Consider the following 23,818-nt stretch of genomic DNA (forward strand, 5'->3'; position numbering starts at 1 on the left):
CGATTTTCTTTTTTTTTTGAGATGGAGCCTCACTCTGTTGCCCAGGCTGGAGTGCAGTGGCGCCATGCTGGTTCATTGCAACTTCTGCCTTCTAGGTTTAAGTGATTCTCTTGCCTCGGCCTCCGGACTAGCTGGGACTACAGGCACCTGCCATGACACCTGGCTAATTTTTGTATTTTTAGTAGAGACAGGGTTTCACCATGTTGGCCAGGCTGGTCTCGAACTCCTGACCTCAATCCGGCTGCCTCGGCCTCCGAAAGTGCTGGGATTACAGGCGTGAACCACCAGGCCCGGCCGCAAAATATGATTTCAAGATATTCTGAAACTGTGGAATACACACTTTAATAATTACATATTTACTATTCAAGCTTTATCTTAATGTCACAAGAAAAGAAAATGTTAATGGCAATTCATAAAATAATATTGGTAAACATGCTTACATGATAAGGAAGGAAATGAATATTGTCCTCTCTCTCTCTCTCTTTTTTAATGGCACCATGAGAACCACATCTTGACATAAACAACTTTGTAACCTTAAGATTCTGGGAGAGAGTCCTTGGTTGCAGGTGCCTGGTTAAGAGGAGGAAGGAGGCCAGGAGCCGTGGCTCATGCCTGTAATCCCAGCACTTTGGGAGGCCAAGGCGGGTGGATTACCTGAGGTCAGGAGTTTGAGACCAGCTTTGCCAACATGGTGAAACCCCATCTTTACTAAAAATACAAAACTAGCCAGGTGTAGTGGCGCATGCCTGTAACCCCAGCTACTTGAGAGGCTGAGGCAGGAAAATCATTTGAACCCGGGAGGTGGAGGTTGCAGTGAGTCTAGATCGCACCATTGCAGTCCACCCTGGGCAAAAAGAGCAAAACTCTGTCTCAAAAAAAAAAAAAAAAAAAAAAAAAGAGGGGGAAGGACAGTGAGAGCAAGAAAGGCGTCGGGCTAGCCCTACTTGGGAGATGGCTAGGAGAATGAAGATGGCCACAGACACATTGACTGGGGTGACATTCATGTATCAATCTAACAGCATCCCATGGCCTTCCATTTTTCTTTTTTTTTCTTCCTGTTTCTTTTTGCAGTAAAATCTCAAAAAAGAAATCAATTAAAAAAAAAAAAAGGCTGGGCGTGATGGCACACGCCTGTAATCCCAGCACTTTGGGAGGCTGAGGCAGGCAGATCATGAGGTGAAGAGATCGAGACCATCCTGGCCAACATGGGTGAAACCCCGTTTCTACTAAAAATACAAAAATTAGCCGGGCATGGCGGCGGGCGCCTGTAGTCCCAGCTACTTGGGAGGCTGAGGCAGGAGAATCTCTTGAACCTGGGAGGCGGAGGTTCCAGTGAGCCGAGCTCATGCCACTACACTCCAGCCTGGGCCACAGAGTGAGACTCTGTCTAAAACAACAACAACGACAACAAAACAAAAACAAACCACAAACAAAAAACCAAAAACCCCAAATACTTCTCTGCTTTCCCAAATAGGCATCAGATAGATATACACAGGCAGGGCACAAATACACAACAAACATATTTTTAAAAAGTCACAAAATGTCCAAATAAATGCAAATAAAAATAAGAGGGTGTGGCAGGGTGTAGGAAAAAGCCATTGCCACACATTACTTTTAGGGAGTGCATATTGGTGGAATCACTTCTGAGGAATATTTTGGTAACATGAATCAAAAGCTTTTTAAGGACGCATACTTTTATCTGAAGGAGATAATTGGACAGGTGTGTAAAATGGATGTAGGCCATGTTTATACAACTTTATCTGTAGTAACAACAACAACAAAAAGGAAAAACTTCCTTAAAAAATAGAGGAGCAGGTAAACAAATTATGGCCTATTCAACTGATGGAATACTAGTAGCTGTTAAAATGATTATCTAAATTTCAGTTGATTAACACTAAAATGTGCCCATAGAATAATTGTAAGTAAAAACGGCATGAAACATATCTGCAGTGTTGTATGCGGGTGAATGTACTCGTGTCTCCCTAAGAAAGTCTGGAAGGACATATGCTAATATGAAAATACCAATAAGGTTTTTTTTTTTTTTTTCCCTGGGTGGTATCTATGAGTAATCATTACCTCTTCATTGTTTTCCATATTGTAAAATCGTCTGTAATGACCATGCATGACTGTTACATTTTGTTTTTGGAACTTAGGTGCAAAGAATTAAGAATTAACTCCTCGGCCAGGCGTGGTGGCTCACACCTGTCACCCCAGCACTTTGGGAGGCTGAGGAGGCAGGATGGCTTGAGTCTAGGAATTTGAAAGCAGCCTGGGCGACACAGAAAAACCTCATCTCTACAAAAAATACAAAAAGTTACCCAGGCGTGGTGGCATGCGCTTGTAGTCCCGGCTACCCGGGAGACTGAGGTGGGGAGGATTGCTTGAGCCTGGGAGGTGGAAGCTGCCGTGAACTGTAATCTTGCCACTGCACTCCAGCCTGGACAACGGAGCGAGACCCTATCTCAAAAAAAAAAAAAAAAAAAAAAGGAAAAAAAAAGAATTAACTTCTTATTTCATAGCATACAACCATTGTCAGTTTATACAAGGCCTTTTTCTTGTTTTAATTAATTTTGTTTCTTTGTAATCTGTTTTAGATAACGAATTACCTTAAAAATAAGAATAAACAAGGCCGGGTGCAGTGGCTCTCGCCTGTAATCCCAGCACTTTGGGAGGCCGAGGTGGGCAGATCAATTGAGGCCAGGGGTTCGAGGTCAGCCTGGCCAATGTGGTGAAACCTTGTCTCTACTAAAAATACAAAAATTTGCCAGGTGTGGTGGCGGGCACCTGTAATCCCAGATACTCAGGAGGTTGAGGCAGGAGAATCGCTTGAACTGGGGAGGTGGAGGTTGCAGTGAGCCGAGATCACACCCCTGCACTCCAGCCTGGGTGACAGAGCAAGACTCTGTCTCAAAAAAAAAAAAAAAGAAAGAATGAACAAACAATAAAGTTTGTACAAGGGCAGCAAGTGAAGACTTTTACCCAGAAGTCTGTAAGAACAGTAGGGGTGTCAGATGCCACGCCATGCCACTGTCTAGGGACCAAATGCAAATTGTTCACCTTCTCGCTTGGCGTGAGGAGCATTGATAGGAATACTGGTTAGTTTGCTTGTTTGTCCTTGGAATATTTATTTGGGTTATAACTCTCAGCGAGATTCCAACTACTGGACTTTCAGGCTTAGAATAGTGCCTCACCAGGAGTGGTCACTAACGGATGTGAAGCCAACCAAAAGAAACCACCATCTTGGCACGCATCTCTGTGTTAGTTTCCCTTAGTGCCACTACAAAGTACAAACAACTAGGTGGCTTAAACAACAGAAATGTACTGTCTTGAATTTCTGGAGGCCAGAAGTCCAAAATCAAGATGTTGGCAGGGTTGGTTCCCTCTGATGGCCGTAAGACAAAATCTGTTCCATGCTTCTTTGTCAGCTTCAGGTAGCCTCAGGTGCGCCTTGGTTTGTAGATGGCCACCTTCTCCTGGTGTCTGTACGTTCTTCCCTGTGTTCGTTTGTCTTGGTCCAAATTTCTCCTTTTTATAAGGGCAGCAGTCATTTTGGATTAGGGTTCAATCTAGAGACCCAACTCGATTACCTCTGTGAAGACTCTAACTCCATATAATCTTGAATCATCTTGGTGTGGTGGAAAGAACATGGGCTTTGCAATTATACCTGTGTTTGAATCCTGGCTTCACCACTTACTGGTGAGTGGTGACTGCCTTGAGAAAGTCATGTAATCACTCAGGACTCGTTTTCTCATCCACATAATGGGGATGTAATGTTGCTGTGAGGATTAGAGATACTCTAGAACGTGCTGGGTAAGTGCAGGCTGTTACTACCTATGAGCTGAGGGCCTTTGCTTTTCAAGGTGAATAGTCTATGAATATACACATCTGTAAGTGAATCTAATGGGAAGATTCTTAGATGACAAGGATTTCATCTGTGAACCAGGTCAGCTGGCATCTATACCGGAGTCCTTCCGGCCTACATGTGGTCACTTGTTTGGAGCCAGCTGTAATTTACAGGTTACGTTTTTAGGTGAAGCCTGTATAAAACCATTTTACAGCATTCCAACCTGGCTATGACATTCATTGACCAATGTTGTCTAAGGCTGTCACACTGGGGAGAAAAGGGGTGCAGCCTTCTAGATACGAAGACCAGCAATGCCTTCTATACCCGCATGTTTATAATCTCAAGATTCTGCCCCACTCCGATATCTTCTAGGTTGATTTGAACTGAAGACAAGGACACATATCTTGAGGCATTGTCATATTCTGTTCAGGTTACCTGGAAGATTAACTATACAAGTTTCTTCCATTACCAGGAATAAAAATTTGAGTCAAATTTAATTTAGTATTAAAGGTTGCAAATGCTGACGTGCTCTGATAGAAGCGAAAGCTTGGTGAATGGGGTGGGATGGGGTGGGGGCAGGAAGGAGACCCACAAGCAGAGAGGAAGAAGTTGGTTGTATAGGTGGAAGCTTGAGCTTGGGAGGAACCAGGTAGGGACCTCTCCTCTGAATAAGGGGCGCTCTGGGCCACTTCCTCTTTCTTCAAAACAATTAAGTTGATCGTGGACCTTAATCACACTAGCAGGGCAATTTTGAAACAATAATCCGAAAGAACTTTTGCCAGCTACGGCAACTTTTTTATATCATGGAGATCAGCCTGAAAGCAAGCTATTTGCCCGACCACTTTTTGACCAATTTATTTTCGGTTTAGTCAGGTTTCTTCCAAGTCTGTGCTAATCTGAATGGTTACCTTAGTAATTACTTTTTGACTAATTTATTTTCGGTTTAGTCGGATTTCTTTCAAAGTCTGTGCTAATCTGAATGGTTACCTTAGTATATCAATGTCCTAGTAACTGTAGCAAGGACATTTTTGCTGGAAATCATTTAAAGCAGGTGTATTTGAGTCATGTAGCATAGACAGCGGCATTTACTGCGAGTTGTTTACATCTAATATTGTTTATAAGATTTTATCTGTTGTCACATTTGTGAAGTTTATGAAAAAAATTGGTTATGAACACTATCACAAGGTGGCAAAATCAAGCTTAGAAATCAATTAGTGACTCTGCTGTAAAATAGTATATATATACACACACACTCTTTTTAGGTATACATTTATTAAATGCCATTAGAGTTGGTACAAAATACAATTTTTAGCTGGTGGCTCTCTACCGATTACAACGCAGCCAGCACAGCATACTTGGGTTTTCACCCAGCAATACACAGCTGGGGAGAAGGGGTAAGAATAAAAATCAGCGAAAGCCAGGATATTAATAAAGAGTTTTGATGGTTAAGGACAAGCAGGCGAATTAAGACTCTGGAAACCGAGAAGGTGTACAGAAAAGAAAACCAGAGAGCTGGACGACAAGGACACAGTAACAGCACAAGGGGATTCATCTAAGGGGCATTCCGATGGAGCAGGCAGGCTGCGCCCAGAAAGGTGGGGAGGGGTTGGAAGCAGATGGGCAGGCACGGGCGAGCGTGCACAGCCTGAAAAAGTTTTCATGATGGCTCCAGCCTAATTTCCCAACGCTGGTCTCGGGCGCCACAAAACCTGGGCGGCCCGACTGGAGCCGGGTGCCAGCCTCAGGGCCGCCGGGCCCGGCGCAGCGTCCGGAATTCCTGCGATGTCTGGGGCGCGGCGGTGGCTCCTCCCCGCCCCCACCACGGCCTCCGCCGGCATTTTCCGGCTAGGAGGCCCGCCAGCCCTTCGAAGAACCGGCTCCACGCGCGGACGGTCGCGGCCGGCGCGCTTCCCGGGGAGAGAGGCGAGCGCTGCGCCCGGACCGCGGTGAGAGCCCTCCAGGCCCGGGCGCGCGGGGTGGGCTTCCCGGGTCCCCGCCCGAAGGCCGCGGCGCCCCTCCCCCTCCCCCGCCCCCGCCCGGGGCAGCCCGCCCCTCCCCCCGGCGCGGGCGGGGCTGCGGTCGCCGACGCGGAAGCGCGGGGCGCTAGGGCTGCGGGGGCGGCGGCGCGGGAGGCCGCGCGCGCTCCCCGGGCCGCAGTCGGCGCGGGCGCGGGGCGGGGCGAGGCGGTCGGCGCTCGCGCACGGGCCTGGCCGCCGCCTCGCCCCCCCTTCCCCAGCCCCTACCCTCCCTCGGCCTAGCCGTCCCCCTCCTCTCCCCTCCCCCGGGCGAATCACGCGCCCTCCTCTGACACTCGTAGCGGACCCGAGCTCCGAATTTATCCTTCACGTGACCTGAGGGGGTTGGGTGGTTGGCTGGGGACAGAGGGGGAGACGGAAAGGAGGGAACGGAATCTGCCGTTACCTGAGCAACAGGCCCCGCCCGCCGGCTCGGTGCCGGGGGGCGGGAGGAGGACGTCAGCACGTCAGCCGGGGTTTTGCGTTTTGATTGACAGTTGCTATAGCGACCGGGTCGGTCCGTCGCCATTTTGTTGGTTGGTTTTTTTTTAAACCCTTTCGCTTCCCGCCCGAATAATAATAAAAAGCCCCATTGGAGTGAGGCGGGGGTGGCGGCGGCAACCGCGGCGGGGGTATCCGGGGAGACTGCTGCTGTCGCTGCTGCTGATCGCGGCCCAGGTCGGCCTCAGGGAGCGGACACCCCGAGCGGGGGGTGCGGGCGCCGCCGCCGCCGCTTCTGCTGCTGCTGTTCCTGCTGCTGCTGTTGGTGCCGCTGCCGCCGCCGGCGAGCGGGCGGGACCGGTGTGAGTGCGAGTGTGTGTGCGAGGGAGCGTGTGCGAGGGCGAGTGTGCGCGCGAGTGTGCGGGTGTGTGCGAGTGTCTGTCTGTCTGTGCGGGGACTCGGGGGCGGGCGGTTCGGGCTCTCCTGGCGGAGGAGCCGCCGCCGCCGCCCGGGCCCCGGCGCTTCTCGCTGCGCAGGTTCGGAGCGCGCGCCATTTTGTGAGATTTACAAAATCCTCCTCGGGAAGAAGCCGCCGGCAGCAGCCGCCGCTCGGCGCCCGGCTTCGCCGACGCCGCCCTCTGCGCCGGGCCGGGCCGTGCGGCCCCGCCGCCTGGAATCGGGGCCCGGGGACTGCGGTATTTGCCGGGGAGGGGGCTGTCGCCTCCCCGGCCCCGGGCGCCGCTGGAACCGCGAGCCGAGGAGAGACTGAGCAGGCTGCGGCGCGGCCAGGAGCCGGAGCGCCGGGGGCGGAGAGAGGCTGCCGGGGCGGCGCTGGCTGCGGAGGCCGCGGCGGGAGCGGGAGCGCGGCGCGGGAGCCCGAGGCTGAGACTCACCGGAGGAAGCGGCGCGAGCGCCCCGCCATCGTCCCGGTGAGTGTCCGGCCCGGTCGCGGCCCCGCCCGGCCTGGCGCTCGGCTCCCCCGGCGGCCCGCAGCCGGGCCCGAGCCGAGGCCGGCCGGGCGGAGGGAGGGACCTGCCATTTTAGGAGGAGGCGCCGCGGGCCCAGGGCCGGCCGCCGGGGGAGGGAGCCTCAGGCCGGGTCCCGGAGGAGCGGCGGGCGCGAGCGGAGGGAAAGTTGCGGAGGGTGGGAGCGGGGGCCGCGGCCTCCCGGGAGCCGGGGCCTGGGGGGCCGTAGACAGCGCCAGACCTTCACTGGCCGCCCGAGCGAAGGGGTGGAGGTTGTCTTCCTCCTCCTCCTCTTCCTCCTCATCCTCTTCCCCCAGCTCCTCCCTCGTCCCTCCTCTCGGTCCCCACCAGTGTGGGAACCGCCGGGGTGCTTCGCAAGGACAATGCACGGGTTAAGAAAATGGGGCCGGCTGCCGGGTGGGCGAGGACGGCGGGGCCGGGCCGGGCGCCGGCGAAGGTCGGGAGCCGCTGCCTCGGCGGCCCTGGGGGTCCGCGCCGGAGCGAGGGGCACTCACTGGCCTCCGAAGTTGGGCGGGGAGCGCGAGTGTCCCCGGCGGCTCGGGGTGGACGGATGACCTGCCCGGCAGCCGGGGGAGTTGATGGCTGAGGAGAGGTGAATTAGAATAGATACCTGTGTATCGCCACAAAACTTCACGAGTCTATTTATAGGCACAAACCCACTCTCGCTTCGGAGCCACCAAAGCTGCTGAGTAGCTCAGCACTTGGCGAAAGGCTCCTCCCTAATCTGAAATAGTTAAAAATGGTAAAATTAGTGAGTCAGTGACTCTGGTTACTTGCCTGTGCCTTTCGCCCAAGCCTAGGTGACACGAATCCCATAATCTGGGCGCAGCGCAGGAATGTTAGCACCATTTGGTTCTTGAATTCCGCCCAAATTGTCAGAAAATACGCCTTAGAACATTGTTTTCAAAAGTGCCAGGCTCTGTTTTCAGGGTTTTCAGTGGATCGACCAGCTTGCCCAGCCAGTAGGAACTGTTCCCATTTTATAGATGAGGAGAGTGAGTCTGGAGAGGGGCACTGACTGGTCTAAGGTCATACAGCTGGGAATCCAGGAGCCAGAAGGCTGTAGCCAGTCTGCAGTTGTGAATCATTAGGGTGTAACTCATTATTAGAAATACTGGCAAATTTTGGAGTGATTCGTGTTTAATGACTCAGGGTTCTAACCTAGAGATGTGTCCCCGTAAGGTTTTTAGCGTGGAATTACCTTTGTGGCTTGCCGAGGCCAAAAGGTAAGGTAATGGTGATGAGCCCTCTTAATAAACTTTTCAGGCCCTTTTCCCCCCCAAGAAAACTATGTAGTCAATTTTTGAATGAAAGGAATTAAAGATATTCCTTGATGTGTTTAGTACTTCAAACAATTTTGATTATAGTCATTTTCTGAGTATTGATGAGTCATAAGAAAGTTTTGTGTAAAGTTATTTTTAGTTATTCTTTGAATGCTTAAGGGTTCCTCTGTGACCCTTTTATAGTTTATGTGTCCAAAGTATTAACGAATATATTTAGCATTTTGATTTTGAGGTGTTTTAATAACTCAGGGGAATTATCTTTAGCTTTTGTTTTCTTTAATTTCTCATATCTTGATCAGTTACTTTAGGAGAATATTGTTTTCAAGTAGACTTTTAAAAATGTGAGACCAGAACTAAAGTTTCATGTGCTAAGGTTTTAAACTGCAGAAGATCATTTCAAAGAAACTGGTTATGAAAAAAGCTTACTTGATTATAGTCAAGATTTTTTACGTATACTTCAGGTATCCCAGTACTTTGGAGGATTTTCCCTGGTATAGCAGTGGTGTTTATGGTAGCTGTCTAAATTTATTTATACTTCAAACCCTGCCAGAAAGTTAAGGACTTCTGTCAGTGTCTACACCTAGTTCTCTTGTAAGACTAGTAAAAAGTTCTCTTGTAAAAAGTTCATTTTTACCTCGAGAGGCATAAGCTCAGAGATTATTGCAGGAGGAAGGGTCACCCCTTGTGTTTGCGCCATGAAGGCACACTCCTTTTTACCTGGTGGGTGTTGAAAAAATATTTGAAGGAACAGACCTGAATGAATGGTAATTATTGGTAGGGGTGGGAAATGGACTAAATGACCTAGTGAGATCTTTGTTTTGAGATCTAAGTATAAGATCATCTCTTAGACCTTTTAACAGTATTTTGGTGGAACCTATTAGAAACTTAACAAACACATTATTGTGTGCAAGATATCTAAAAATAAGTCCAGTTTTTTAGAGGCAGTAACATTTAAGATAATTTAAAACATTCCATATTAGTGTAATGTCTTATTAGGGAATGTGGACAGTAAAAACGACCATTTGTTAAATTTTTTTTCCCTTCCAAAATATTGTCTCATGTTTGCTCCTTCGTGTTACTTATGGAGAGTTACTGTTTATGACTTAAAGATATGGGGGTGGAGAGGCCTAGGTAACTGCAACAATGTATTTAAGTAATTTACATTAGGTTTTTAGAGGGCTATGACTATCTGCAAAAGGAAAATTCAAGATACCTTGTTATAAACATGGTATACAGTGACCTTTGGCATGCATTTTGTTTTGTAACTACACGAAGTGTTAATTTGGATTGAATCTTTGTTTTCACTTGAAAACCTTTTTTTTTTTTAAGAAATAGCTTGGAAATTTAGACTGCCCTGAGGTGTTTTCGTGTGTCTGTTTATGGTTGACAAGTATCTAGTTATGAGAAGAAAATGTGGATAGAATTAACTGTATTATAGACGAGAAGGGAATTGCCTTATAATCTTGTGCCACTAAACACAAGATTAGTAGAAGAGTGGGCTTCACTTGTGACTTTCTTGGTATTTGTGATTAGGCGTGTGCCAATTTCTCTTTGCTTTGGCATTAGCTTTCCTCATATTTTAGAAGACTTTCACATTTCCTGTACACACACAGGAAGCAGTTTCACCCCTCCCCAAAAAAAAACTTATCTAAACCCAGCAAAACCCAAAAACTTCCAGAAAGTCTTTATCAAGAATTTAGTTCCTCATCCCCCAAGTTGTATTAGTCTTATTTTGTAGTAATCATAAGCAGTTATTTAAACTGAACCAAGAATCTTTACTTTCTGTTGAGTGTTTTGGTGATTTTACCTCTATATATGTTCGTCTGTTTTCGATTTAGAAGTAAAGATATTACGTGAAACTATTAGTAATGTTTCCTGAAACTTGATACTAACAGTTTGCCCTGTGAAAGTGAATTGTGTGACCAGTGTAATAGCACCTTATGTATATATGGTGGTTTTGCCTTTTAAAAGACTTTTTACCAGATGTTATCTTGACTGTTGGGCAATTTTCTGATGGCTAGAGAGGTGGTAATTTATAACCCAAAGCTTGCTCAACTTTGGATTAAAAAGTTTGGAGAGTTAAAATTTGTGTTTAATTACTTGGAAAAATCAGCAAATTATATTAAATTACCTAAAATTTCTCCTCAGTTGCTCCCAAATGAAGAAAGCTTTTTGAAATCTTGCCTTATGTCAGTGCTACAATATTAAGCTAGAGTTGTAAAGTTTACCATAGAGTGTTTGAAAGTGAAATGTAGACTTCATGTGACTAAAATAATCATTGAAGGTTCGTTCATATTGGGTAATTGAAGAAAGATCTTATTTGTTAATGTACTGGCTACAAGCAGCCTTAGTTTGATTATTTTTTTTTATATGGAAACAAAATGATTTGGAAATATTGCACTGTGTAAGCCAGCTAGGTATTTAAAAAGTTAAGCTTTTGCTTTGAAATCCTACTTCCAGAGTACTAAAACGAGTGAGAATTGTTTATTGGTGATAATACCCTACATTGAACACCTGAAATGGTGTGGTTTCTCTTGGGCATATATGTTTTGCTAATGTAGAACCATTTTGGTGTCTTGGCAATTGGTTCTTATACCAGAGCTATGTATCTTCTCTTCTAGAAAGCGATATTTAAAAGTTTGTATTACTGTTAAAACTAGGTTTTGACAAATTACATAATTTTTTTTTGGTTTGGGGCAGATGCTCATATCTGATATATAGTGAGTAATAGCTTAAAATGTGTCTTTGTTCTTGTCAGTGAATATTCTTGTTTTATCTCCCCATGTTAGAAAAGTTTGTTTTAATTGATTTTTTGGGGGGGCCCAGTGAACTAACTGGCTTAACATAGAATGAAACTGGCTTTCAGCATCAACTCTATTTTAAATAACATCCCTGTTCATTAAATAACCCCCTGATTTTTCTTGAGTGTATAACATTTCCAATGACAAGATTTGATTTTTTAATTTTTAAAAAAGCTTTCACAAAAAGTTTTTCCATATTATCATTATCTATATTATTTGATAATATAGAGCCATTTCGACATCTTGGCAGTTGGTTCTTCTACCAGAGCTATGCATCTTCTCTTCTGGGTTTTTCACAAAAGCTTTTGCATGTCCATAAAATGTTATGGACATGTATGGTTAAGGCTTGCATCTTGGCACCCATGTATTTGAGTAAAAAGATGCTTGAGGCCTGGCGTGGTGGCTCACACCTGTAATCTCAGCACTTTGGGAGGCCAGGGTGGGCGGATCACTTGAGGCCAGGAGTTCGAAACCAGCCTGGGCAACATGGTGAAACCCTGTTTCAAAAAAAAAAAAAAAACAGGTGTGTTAGTGCCGCCTGTAGTCCAGGCTACTCAGGAGACTGAGGTGGGAGGATCAGTTGAGCCTGGGAGGTGGGGGTTGCAGTGAGCTGAGATTGTGTCACTGCACTCCAGCCTGGGTGACAGAGTGGAGCACTGTCTCAAAAAAAAAAAAAAAAGTTTGAACTGTGACATCTGTCTGTCTGCTTGCTATCCAGTTATAGACAGCAGTTGAGGCAGCATGATACTGTGGAAAGATCCCCTGCCCATGAAACCATGAACAGAGGCTCCAGAGTCTGGGTGATCTGAGTCTCAACAGGTTCTGTTGGCTGTGTGAATTTAGGTACAGTGATTTCACCAAACATCAGTTCCCTCATCTGTAAAATGAGGTTGATAGTAATTAGCATAGGAATCTTGTGAAAATTGAGATAATGCATGTACATTTCTTCATGGATTTCTTTCTCCTCCTTTTTTCTCTCCTCATCTTCATTCATGCTCATTCTGTGATCCTAGCATAAATATTTTCTTCAGAGAGGCCTTCCCCAAACCAGGTGGTCTTCCTTGGCCATGCATTCTTTTTTTTGGCCAAGCAGGACCATTTGTTTTTCTTTCGCAACCCTTACTGCAAATATAATTATTCATATATGTTCTTATATATAATTGTTCATTAAATTTCATTTAATATAATTGTAAATTTAATTTCTCCATTAAATTTTAAAGTCCATTTGGACAGGAAGAAGTCTTTCTTGATCATGGCTGTAACTCCAGTGCCTGGCACATAGGGGGTTTAGATTCATAGAATGACAGAATGCGGAACCTGTATGTTGAATCCTTCCTGACTACCACTCCTTAGCCATGTCATCTTGGGCTGTTAAAACAGCTTCTCCTCGCTTCAGTATCCTGTATGCCAGATATAGATAGCACCGGCTGCCCTGCCCAGGCTTTTGAGAATGTGAAATGAGACACTGTAATGAAGTGCTGAAGTGTAAAATGCCATATAAATATAAAATGGCACAGTAGCAATAATCTCAGTAATGGGGTTATTCACTAGGAAGCTCTATTGTGACTTAAGAGTATAGAATTTTAGCTTTGCCGAGTTGGTTGGTAGCTAATATTTAAGAGTTACGATAAATTTAAGCTTTCTTATATGTACCAGTTAGAATGTAGATGGGCCCTGTTTCTGACTAAATACAGTGGCTTAAACGAGAAGTTTATTTTTCCTTCATAAAACAACAGTATAACTTATCTAAGGCTGATATGGTGGCACCACGATATGAGGGAGCTTGGTTCCTTCTGTCTTGTTGCTTTCCTGTGCTTACCATTTTCTTCATAGTACAAGGCAGTTTCTCACTACATCCACAGTCCAGGAATAGGATTTTGGGAAGGCACATTCCATCCCTTTAAAGACAAACCTGGAAGTTGCATACATGATTTTTCTTCATACCCTATTGGTCATAACTTAGTCATGTGGCCATGTTTAGATACAAAGGAGTCTGGGATATGTGGTCTTTGATAGGTGACTCTTTGGCTGAAAATTTGTGTCTACTGAAGAAGGGGAGAATGGGGGATGATTAAACATTGCCTGTCACACTTGAAAATGTTTTGGGAGACGCTTCCAGAAATAGACTTTGAAAATACAATGGATTGCATTAGTTAATAAGTTTATTTTCTGTATTTAATCATTAATTTTTTAAACTATGGTATGTGAATTCAAATAGACCGTTATGCAAAATATAAGTAAGTGGTCAGATTAGAAAAATGTAGCTATACTTTTAGTAGTGAAGGGATTTTGGGTCTAATAACAGTTATTTTACTGACGCTTTATTTTCTGATAGAAACATGGTTCTTGATTGCTGTGCTTGTATCACATAAGCAATGTTTGAAATCTGAGCTTTTGCATTTAGTGTTAATAGTCCACTGGACCAACTGTATGTCTTCCTGCTCATACCCTCAGCAAACAATGCTACAATAACACTCGCATGTTGTCAGGATGTCATAAAGATTTGAGTCACCGAACACTGCAAGAAGGATGATAGCAGAGATATTTAAACGTACATTTACTATCTAGTATGTTCCTCTTGAATTCCTGTGGGTTTGAAAAAAGAGAAATATAAATATCTAAGATTCCTTTAAACTATGAAATATTATTAGCTCTAGTACAGACTTGGGAAAACTAATGGTTCCCAAACAGTCTTCTGGAGAACTTGTCAAAGTTAAGAGATTTCCAAGCCCAGATGCCTCTCTTTCTGTAGGTTTAGAGTGATGCTCTGGAATCTGCTTTCTTTTTTTTTTGAGACAGAGTCTCGCTCTGTCGCCCAGGCTGGAGTACAGTGGTGCGATCTCGGTTTACTGCAAGCTCCGCCTCCTGGGTTCACGCCATTCTCCTGCCTCAGCCTCCCAAGTAGCTGGGACCACAGGCGCCTGTCACCACGCCTGGCTAATTTTTTTGTATTTTTAGTAGAGACGGGGTTTCACTGTGTTAGCCAGGATGGTCTCGATCTCCTGACCTCGTGATCCGCCCGCCTTGGCCTCCCAAAGTGCTGGGATTACAGGCTTGAGCCACCGGGCCTAGCTGGGATCTGTTTTCTTAAGGACTCCAGGTAATCCTGATGCAGTAGGAACATTTTGAGAAACACCGATACAGTTCATTTCTCACATATTAGAGAAGGAGGTGGGTGCAGAGAAGCTGAGTGACTAATCAGTGCCTCAGAATAAGCAGGCCTGGGACTAGCATTGTTTTTCCTGACTCTTCATTCTTTGTTCTTTCTACAGAAGAGGGAATAAAGGACAAGGTATACAGAGTGCAGCGGGATTTTATAGGAATAGTTATCATCTTAAAGTAAGTATGTGGCTTTTAATGTGGGAGCTCATGTCTAGTGAATGGTTGGCCCAGTTGTCCTTTTTGCCCTATAGAAAAATAATGTGAATATTTAAATACTCAAGTGAATGTTTAAAGGTTAAGTGAATATTTAAAGGTGAGAAGCTGAAGGTTTTAAGTAAGGTTTTGTTAGTATCAGCACTATTGTGGGCAATGTATATACAGCATTAGAATAGATGCATAGGCAGCTACTTACTTGACATGATTAGAAGGAACAAAGGTAGTTCTTGTCCTCAAATTACTACCTTCGTTTTAGGTTGCTTGTAATTTTCACTGTTGGAATTCATTTCATTAGATTAAGGTAAAATCTGGAATTCCCTAGTTTAAAATTTTTAAATTAGAATATTCCTAGAGGAATATTCCTTTTCTTTTTTTTTTGAGATGGAGTTTCACTTTTGTCACCCAGGCTGGAGTGCAGTGGCACAATTTCGGCTCACTGCAACCCCCGCCTTCCAGGTTCCAGCAATTCTCCTGCCTCAGCCTCCCGAGTAGCTGGAATTACAGGCGCCTGTCACATACCCGACTAATTTTTTGTTATTTTTAGTAGAGACGGGGTTTCACTATGTTGGCCAGGCTGGTCTCCAGCTCCTGACCTTGGCCTCCCAAAGTGTTGAGATTATAAGTGTGAGCCACCACGCCCAGCCCTGGAGGAATATTCTTTACCTGTTATGAGGTTAACACTTTATTTGTATCAGTTATTATTATTAGATCTAGCCTGAAAACCCATAGCCCTAAATTGGAACAGGCATGCCTGTTTTTGCACCCAAAAGTTGCCTTTTGGCCCGCCAAGCCCCCCTCTTCCTATACCAATATAAACCTGAAACCCCAGGCCCCACAAGCAGACGAGGAGATGAAGAACAGAATGACAGAATGGCTTGGCAGAGAGAAGAGAGAGTCTGAGTGCTGGGAGGAGTTCCACTGGGAGTGGTCAAAGGGGAGAACAGCTGCTTAGTGCAGGTGTCAGTCCAGAAATCAGAATGATGGCTGCACTAAGAATGTTTTGGAAAGGAGGGAAGAACACAGTCCATGTGCCCTTTACTGAGAAAAATGAAGGGTATGTTTAGGCCAGGCGCAGTGGCTCATGCCTGTAATCTCAGCACTTTGGGAGGCCGAGGCGAGTGGATCACGAGGTCAGGAGTTCGAGACCAGCCTGGCTAAAATGGTGAAACTCCCATCTCTACTACAGATACAGAAATTAGCCGGGTGCAGTAGTGAGTGGCTGTAGTCCCAGGTACTTGGGAGGCGGAGGCAGGAGAATTGTTGGAACCCTGGAAGCGGAGGTTGCAGTGGGCTGAGATCGTGCCACTGCGACAGAGTGAGACTCCGTCTCAATTTTTTTTTTTTTAAGGGTATGTTTAAGAAATGTCACCTTGTGTTATGGTCATGGGAAGGTTCATGTGAGTATTCTCTGGTGGCCAGAGGTTGGTAGTGTTAGCTTGCTTCGATGGCTTCCTATCACTGAGAGTGTTGGTAATGGCACTGTGGGTAATTCTGCCTAGGACCCTGCTCTTGATTAACTACTGGACTAGAGGGAGTGTCCCTGTTTTCTTACTGTCTTATTTGTTAGGGGCTGTATTTGAGCAGTGTTATCAAACATATAAGGTACGGTTCTGATCATCTAGGATATTCTAGTTTTTAAAGAGATCCACAAGTAGTATATAGTTTAAAAAAACAAGCTCTGTGGAATGATAGCAGATCATTTCCCCCTTCTCATGTTCCGTAATAATAACTGTTCAGTTTTTCCTACCAGAAATGTATGCATCTGTATATATACACACTCAATTATATATATTATACTTTTAGTATGTATTGTGTTAGAAAACTATGTATGATTCCATTATTTTTAAGTGCATAGACATTAGGTGTGTGTGTGTGTATGTACACAGTGTCTGTGTATTTAAAATCCAAACCAAATGGGATCATACATACTAAACACACAGTTTTGCAACTTAAGCTTTTTATTTATTTAGTTAGTTTTTGAGACGGAGTCTCGCTCTTTCCCCAAGGCTGGAGTGCAGTGGCGCAATCTCGGCTCACTGCAAGCTCCGCCTCCTGGGTTTACGCCATTCTCCTATCTCAGCCTCCCGAGTAGCTGGGACTACAGGCCCCTGCCACCACGCCCGGCTAATTTTTCGTATTTTTAGTAGAGATGGGGTTTCACCATGTTAGTCAGGGTGGTCTCCATCTCCTGACCTCGTGATCCGCTTACCTCGGCCTCCCAAAGTGCTGGGATTACAGGCTTGAGCCACCGTGCCCCGCCAGCATTTTTTTTACTTGACCTATGTTAGAAATATTTCCATGTCAGCTCACAGAGCTCCCATTTTTTAAAATTTGGGACAGAGTCTCGCTGTCACTGAGGCTGAAGTGCAGTGGCACGATCATAGTTCACTGCAGCCTTGACCTCCTGGGTTCAAGCGATCCTCTCACCTTAGCCTCCTGAGTAGCTGAGATTATAGGTGCGCACCACCACGCCCAGCTAATTTTTAAATTTTTTGTTGAGACATAGTCTTGCTATGTTGCCTAGGCTGGTCTTGAACTCCTGGCCTCAGTGATCCTCTCGTCTTGTCCTCTCCCAGTGCAGCTGTGAGACACTGCCCAGTCTCTATTGTTTTTAATGGTTGGAAAGTATTCTGTTCTATGGTTGTACCTCTATTTAGTCAGACTGCATTAAAGGACTGAGGCCTACTCAAGAACTATTTAAGTTCATATTTTTGCTCTTTTAAACAATGCTGGTGCGTACTTCCTTGCATGTATAGTTGTGTTCTGTGAGTATTGGCCATAGGATGTCTATTTATAAGGAAAGTGGCTGGTTCACCAGGTGTATGGATATTTGAGTATATGTTGCCATATTGTCTTCCAGAGAGTAGCAGTAGTTTATGCTTTCACCAGCAGTGTCTGAGAGTGTATAGTTTCTCAAATCTCACCAACACTGTTGTTATCTTAGATTTTTGTGAATGTAATAGGTGAATAATGATGTCTAGTTTGTTTGGATTTGCATTTCTTTAATTATGACTGAGTTTGAACACCTTAAGTTGTACTATAAGATTTTTATTTTAGATAACAAAATAATTCATTCTTCATCAGATATATGTTATAGTTAAAGTATTTTCTGGGGCCAGGCGTGGTTTCTCACGCCTGTAATCCCAGCACTTTGGGAGGCCGAGGTGGGCTGATCACCTGAGGTTGGGAGTTTGAGACCACCCTGACCGACACGGAGAAACCCTGTCTCTACTAAAAATACAAAATCAGCCGGGTGTGGTGGCACATGCCTGTAATCCCAGCTACTCGGGAGGCTGAGGCAGGAGAATTGCTTGAACCTGGGAGGCGGAGGTGGTGGTGAGCCGGAGATCATGCCATTGCACTCCAGCCTGGGCAACAAGAGCGAAACTCCATCTCGAAAAACAAAACAAAACAAAAGTATTTTTTGGGTTCCCTTTATTTCGTTACTCTGTTGATTGAATAACTGATGTTTTGATAAATTGTAAATGCCTACAGAAAAGGGGGCTCTTGTTCTTCTTCAATTGAGTAAACATTTGCATGTCCTCTGTATGAGATATGAGTCGTGGTAGAAGCTTTTGATTACAAAAGTGAATAAGGTTTGGTTCCATCTGCTTTTAATGTTGAGATAGGTGTGTGAATACAGGAAAACTTGAACACAGATAAGACCATGGCCGTTAACAGTTAGAGGGGTTGACATGTGGAGAGCTAGAAGAGTACAGGAAGTAAGACAATTATGGGGATTCGAGTGTGCATTGTGGAGGAGATGGGACTGGGTCTCGATCTTGAAGAGTGGATGGATGGGCTTTTTATGGTGGAACCTGGGGACTTGACAGTCTATTGGAGGAAGTCATGTGGGCAATGGGTGGTGGTGGGAAATGAAGGTGACTTTGAAGAATGACAGAGTCATATCCCTGGAGCATCAGATGAGGGAGAGAGGGAGGGAGAGTGAGTTTGGTATGCTCAGGGAGTGAAGGGGACACTTGTGGACATGAGAGTGGGGTTGAGTCTTAAATATTATAAAGAATATGAATTTGGGGCGATTGAGGGTTTTTCAGCAGGGATTAGGACAGATCTGTGGGTTGGAGGGAGGTGACACTGTAAGAAGGAGGGTTTGGAAGGCAGGACCATTCTAGATATAACGTATAGGCATGAGGGAATACGAAGAGGTGAAAAGTGGAAGACAGATGGGAAAACCTTAAAAATATTCTTAATTATACTTTAATTTCCAACAGACCAAAGTGAGTATTTCTGGATTCAAACAGCAACATGGCCAAGTTTTTGGAGATAGGAAAAAGAGTATTAAGCTTTGTTGGCAGTATAGTAAAAGGTTCTAGGAATGCAGTGGTTAGGTTTTAGTGGGACATGGATAATATGTCCTACTGAGGACCTGAAGGAACTGTTGAGGAACTGAAGATAGAATTATTATTGTAGTTCAGACCTTACATTAGGGACAGGTGGAAATAATTTGCAGCACCATTAAATATGAGCTAAAAAATAGGGCAATGGGAGAAGGCAATGTTTGAAGCTGTGAATCTGTAAAGGAAAAGGTTGTATCATAATTCATGGTTTGGAAAATGGAGAGTAGCTGAGCATGTGAGCAATTTCATTTTTTCTGAGCATCTTAGTATTTGCCTGAAAAAAATCTCGTATCCTCTTTTTTTTTTCATGTATCCTAATTGGAAGATTGGTTATTTAAAAAGCATTTATCTTGTAGAGTGATAGAACTATTTATTGAGCACCTGCTGGTGCCAAATATAGAAGAACCTGGGGCCTGGGAATCAGTGCTGAAACAAAGGCCACTCCTGTCCCTGCTATCACGGATGTTACATTCTGGCTGGGGGAATCTTTAATAGTTCTTGAGTAGGCCTAAGGACTTAGTCTAGAATAGATATAAATTAAATTTTCCTTAAAGCGAACATAGAGTCTATAAAATGGAATAATTTTTGATGTTGCTTTTTGAAGGTCAAAAAATTTTTGTTTCATTTTAGAGTCCTTTTAACAGTTAATTTTGACTTAAAAGTTTGTTTGGATAAAAATAGGACTCTAGCCCTTAAGACAAATACTGTCTGTTGAAAAATTTATTCTGATTTCGTTATTTTCCCTCGAAAAAAACAACTGTTACCACAGTGGTGTTTTTTACTTTATCTTTACATCAAATGTTCGTTATTGAGAGACATTGCTTCTGTGATATAAAAGATTGTTTTGTAAAAGTTTGTTGAAACAACAATGGTAAGAAAACTAATAGGATCTCACTGAGTATTTTACAGTTTAATTTTTTTTTTTTTTTTTTTGTATTTCGTTGTTGTGGTTCTGTAGTACAATTTAAAACATCAGTAAAGCTAGGTAAATTTACCTAGGAATTGGCCTGAAGGCCCACAGTTACTCAGCAATATTAGAGACAGCTATGCAAAGGGAGAAGCCAGGCGTTTTCAGATTCACGGGAGACAGTTTGTAGGAAGGCTGTTTGCTGAATAAGACAAAGATACAGACATGCAAAGTAAAGGATGTGGGCCTATAGGGAAGGTCAAAGAATAAGGAAAGTTCACTTGAGTGAGCAGAAATGGAAGAGGGATTTAAGCAAATAGATGAACAAGAATTGTCTCTCCTAAAAAAAAAAACCTACACAATTCTTTGATGATTTATTATGACTTTTGGGGTAGAGACCACGCTAGTCACAGGATCTGCAAGCCCTGCCACCTGGATGATCTGGCTCCAGCTGGCTCACTGCCTCTTCTCACCAGTCTCTGGGTCATGTGACTGTACCGGCTCCTGGTCTTTGCATATGCTGCTTCCTTGGCTTGGGATCTTCACTTCTATCAGCTCTTCTATCCCTTCTGTGCGCTCTTCGTTTTAAAAATCTTATGTGTCCTTGTACTCTTCCTTCATAACGCTTATTACAGTTGATAATTTTTTAGTGCTTATTTGATTAATGCCCTCCAGAGATCAGGACCAGTAGTGTTTTGCTCTCTCTTGGAATCTCAGTGGTTGGCAGGGTGCTTGGCACATAGTAAACACTAAATAAACATTTGTTGAATGAATCAGTGAACTACATGCTTTGGTCTTTACTAGTTGGTCTCAAGGACCAAAAACCTACAGTAGGAAGATGTTTGTTGGACTAAGAGATTAGCAGGAAATATGAGAGCTTTGAGGAAAAAGGAAAAGATGAAGTTTTTTAAAGATAGGATTAGAAAGTTCTATGTAGTCAGGAGAAAGAAAATTATTCGTGGAATAATTCAACAAATGCATATGAAATGCCTACTATGTATTGAGAATTAGATACTGGAAATGTGGAGTGGAAAGATTCTGTCTTCTGTATTAAAGGAGTGTATAATTGTAGTAGTTTACTGAAATGGGGACAGTCCTTAGTGGTTGTTTGGAGCAGGTGTAAGTTGTGGAGAGGGATCAGCCTGGATCAGGATATTCTTCACTCTTCTAGCCGACACAGTGAAGTTCATTCAGCAGTTATATCTGGAATGTAGCTCTGGCATTTGTAGTAGCTTTCAGGTGCATATCGAATATAAGTGCTATAGCCAGGTGTGGTGGTGCGCAGTCCAGCTACTCGGGAGCCTGAGGCAGGAGGATCGCTTGATTCTGGGAGGTTGAGGGTGCAGTGAGCTGTGTTTGTGCCAGTGTACTCCAGCCTGAGTGAGTACACTTTGAGTGATACCCTGACTCAAAAACAAAAACAACAAAAATCCCCGTAGCTTTGATTATTTGTTTAAAGACTGACAGAATAGTTAAAGTTCATTTGGATTCTTTTTGGCTTTAACTTCAAGTTTGGACAACAGAACAAGAATGAGGAAAAGTTTGTAGTATGGACAAGTTTTCAAAAGAATGAGTCGTGTAGTTAGAAAATTGAAGCTGTTGATGTTGTCAGCTGAATGAGCTTTCTTAAAGCTTATAAAGGGATATGTTTGAATATAGTTTTATAACCTTTTTCAGTGACTAATTTCTGTAGTAAATATTTGGAAAAGCAAATCATCACATAATTCCTGCAGGTCTCTTTGTGCCTGGCTCCATGCTAAGCTCTTGGGACATAATAGTGAATCAGATGGATATTCATGGTTCCTGCCCTCATGAAGTTTTCTTTCTTTTTTTTTTTTTTAAAAAAAAAAAATTAAATTTTTTTTTATAGTGAATTCACTTTTATGGGGATCTCACTTTGTTGCCCAGGCTGGTCCAAACTCCTGGGCTCAAGTGATCCTCCTGCCTCAGCCTCATGAAGTGTAAGCCACTGTGCCTAGCAGTTGAAGCTTTCAGTTAGTCAGAACTCCCTGGAGTGAGTGTAAAGGAAAACCTGGCTTGTGGATTGGGTGAGCAGTTGTATTGATTTACTTATTTATTTATAATTTCTTGAACTTAGTTTTGGTAGCACCAATTTAAACTACTTTAAACTACTTGTTGCTTTATTTCTGGTAACATAGGGAGTGTGGGATCACACTTATTTTACCAAGGTAAAATAAAAACTTGGATCTTCAACCTTTTGGCAGATTATTTTTTAAAAAAGGTATTCTTGTAAATCTGAGTCTCTCCTCTTAAAAAGCAAGCTACTATTTAGTAACAGTAACAATAGCTACTATTAAATCAGTTACCTGCAGCAGACCAGCCACTGGCCTACTGAATGAATAACTATTTATTATTAGTTATTTTAATATACCTAGAAAGTGATTGGTATTATCCGTGTTTACCTCCAGATGATAAAAAGCCTAAACAGTTAAGTGCCGTAAAGTTGAACATTTAGAGAAAAAGAAGAGTTTCTGTAACCCATTAACTGAAGAAATAGATAAAAGTTCTGGCATGCTGGAATTGATACCTTGTGTTATTGGTTCATTAGTTTTTTTGGATTATAAACAAGATAATCTAACACCTTTCTGTGTTTGGGGAAGTCTTTATCTTAGGAGTCTTTGTGAGAGGGAGAGCGATCTCCACCATTAAGAAAGCTAATTGTTCACTTTCCCCACTGCTTTTGCAGTTAGGATGCAATCCTGTGGCCTCCATGACTGGCTGTGCTTGACTACCTCAGAGGCCAGTGATCTGCATAGGCAGGCGGTATGTAGAATCTGTGTTCTCTAGTCAAGGAGGGATGGGGATGGGATAGCAGCTTATCTTTTCCATAGGCAGCAGTGACTGAGATTCCAGTTGCAACACTTAGTGCCTGGTGTTGGTATCAGTATAAGTTGCAGTGCCTGAGTCTCTTTTGGTCTTCACTGGACCATATCTGTGGTTTGAATTTTGGATGTTCTTAACTATGTAGCTTTCCAGCCTGGTCCCCATGGGGTTTTCTGTGAGTTGCCTAATACACTTTAATAACTTCCTTTCAGCTTAAACAAAACCAGAGCCGGTTTCTTTGTTTGCAACTAAGAACCTTTACTTGGAAGATGCTAATTAAGACAATAGATAATTCCAAGGAACTCTCCTGGGTCAGGTTTACCTGCATGTAGATTAGAATTTACTGAGAAGAGTTCACAGTATATATTAAGTGAAATACTTAGAAACCTGTTTATTGATTTAATTAGTTTGCTGAATTTGAGTGCCTCTTCTTGGCTGTGATATGTTTTAGGTGTTAAGGATACAGGAGTGACAAGATTGACAAGGTCCCTGCACTCACAGAGCTTATGTTCCATTGTAAGATGTAGAGTAAACAAGAAAGCAAATAACATAATTACAAAAAGTGATAAATGCCATGAAAAAAATAAAGATGGGGTGATGTGATAGGTAATGGGGTGTGTGTGTGTGTGTGTGTAGGAGTTGTATCTTAGTGTAAAACATTTAAACTTCAGTGTCAGGAATCATGGCTTCTGCTTTTGACTATTCTGAATTTGCCTTCCTACTGTAAACATCTAGAAAACTGGACAAAACACAGGGAAGAACTGTTTTCAGATATCAGATAATAGGTAGCACAGAACTGTGATCCCTGACAGATGGGAACCAAGTGAGATGAGCCCTGTGATGGCCAGTTTTCTGCTTGAAGGCACTTTTCACACCTCAGTGCAGGAAGGGGATCCCAGATAAAGCCATGTGGCCCCACTAAGTTGAGAAAACAAAGATTGGAGTTAGGGATAACCAAGGG

General features: G+C 43.7%; 1 protein-coding gene across 5 annotated transcripts in view; it reads left to right on the plus strand.

The window, feature by feature from the left end:
- Nucleotides 1–949: 949 nt before the first annotated feature.
- The window catches only part of DYRK1A (dual specificity tyrosine phosphorylation regulated kinase 1A), a 154,191-nt gene continuing 131,322 nt past the window's right edge, over nucleotides 950–23,818 (plus strand). For 2 of the 5 annotated variants that reach the window (XM_034948179.3, XM_063601383.1), the window contains exon 1: nucleotides 950–5,790. The gene's annotated coding sequence lies outside the window, so the exon portion shown is untranslated. Of the gene's footprint in view, nucleotides 5,791–7,092; nucleotides 7,230–14,690; nucleotides 14,710–23,818 lie in introns of those variants that run through there. The other 3 variants (XM_057300947.2, XM_034948178.3, XM_057300946.2) reach the window with 3 other exon arrangements.

Source organism: Pan paniscus, chromosome 22, assembly GCF_029289425.2.
Source record: "Pan paniscus chromosome 22, NHGRI_mPanPan1-v2.0_pri, whole genome shotgun sequence".
In the NCBI taxonomy this organism is placed as follows: Eukaryota; Metazoa; Chordata; class Mammalia; order Primates; family Hominidae; genus Pan; species Pan paniscus.